Genomic DNA, 1,571 nt, shown 5'->3' with positions numbered 1-1,571 from the left:
GAACAGAGCCCTAACCACTGGCCTGCCAGGGAAGTCCCCATCTTACACCTTTTTGATAGTCTTAAAACTTCACGTTGATGTCCATTAGAGAAAAAGCACCCCCATTTCAAAGATGTTAACATGTAGGGAAAATGCTCATGCTAGATTTGATGAAATAGGATTCATGCTGTATTACCCTGGGGAAGTAATTTAACCCTTTAAGGCTCAACTTCCTGCTCTGTAAAATGAGAACAACACAGTCTACTACATAAGACTTGTGAGGTCTAAGAAATAATGTCTACAAAGTGCCTGGTATAATACTGGCTGCATCGCTCAGGGTCCAACCACACAAGCAGGAACCACTCTAAGAATGTAAAAACAGAGAACTTAATGCAGGGGATTGGTGACACGGGTGATGGAAGGGCTGAGAAACCCCACAGCAGACAATGAGGCAACCCAGAGATTAGCAAAAACCAGAAGCTGCCCACACTCCTTAACTGGAGGGACAAACAGAGTAGATGGAATTAGTGGAGCCTGGCGGGGAGGACCACCATGGGAAGTTGGAACCACAGCAGCCTATCCAGTAGGAGGTGGCACCGCAGGGGAGCCTCGCCTGCTGCTGGAGACCTGCCAGAGCCCGAGCAAGAGAGAGAAAGAGAAGAAATAACCTGGCTTTTTCATCCCTCCTAACTTCCAGTCTCCTGCCACTGTCTCCCATTGGCCAAACCCAAGCCTGAAAGGCAGCTGTCCTGGAAGCCTGAGAAACTGCACCCTGCAAGGCAATACAGAGCAGAGCAGAAGCGCAAGGAAGGGATCTGTAGCAAAAGGGTAGAGAACAACCATTAGATAGAAATAGGTTAAACAGGCTTGGTAATACCTTTATTTGTAAAACCTTTAAAGTACTGGATACACGTGAAAGTAACAAAATCATTCACTTAAAACCATACTGTAGTCCACATAAACTAGTTCACATCTCCCCTCCCACCCCAACCTACTACATTATTCTGATTACTACTGTGTCTGGTCTAATACAGTGGCATTTTAAGACGGATTTTTAGTGTCAGGCATGTTCTCCACTGAAATTGCATGAGGGCTTCTACAGCAGAGGGAGATGCCCATTCTATGTCACAGAGGTCAAAGCTCAGCCACAACAGAATTATGCAGCAGCGTCATGGCAACTGGACGCTGGTCTTGGCGCTCTCAAGGACTGCTGCGTGACCTGTGGGGAGGGTCACAATCTCTGGATTCACTTTTAAAAAATGTAAATCACAACCCTCGGGGTGGTTTACGCGCGCCCCCAACACTCCACTTGGCTCTTCATCTTTCCATTCCCTTGTCCAGAAGGCTCCACAATGTTTTTTGAAATAAAGGATGAAATTGTCTAAGAAAACAGATAACGTACCCAAGATCACAGCGCTAGCAAATCGGAAGGAATTCATTCTCTACTCTTCCCACGCCAAGGCGCTTTCCGCTCCCCCACCGGTTCTTTTCGCGCCCCGTACATCCTCTGGCGGAGGAAGGCTTGTTCAGGGAAAGGCAAGAGAGACCCCGCTCAAAATCCTGGGGCACTTGGTAGCGCTCTTCGTGCAGCC

Source organism: Orcinus orca, chromosome 8, assembly GCF_937001465.1.
Source record: "Orcinus orca chromosome 8, mOrcOrc1.1, whole genome shotgun sequence".
NCBI classification, from domain to species: domain Eukaryota; kingdom Metazoa; phylum Chordata; class Mammalia; order Artiodactyla; family Delphinidae; genus Orcinus; species Orcinus orca.
The sequence above is the reverse complement of the archived record's forward strand: the minus strand, read 5'-3'. Positions refer to the sequence as shown.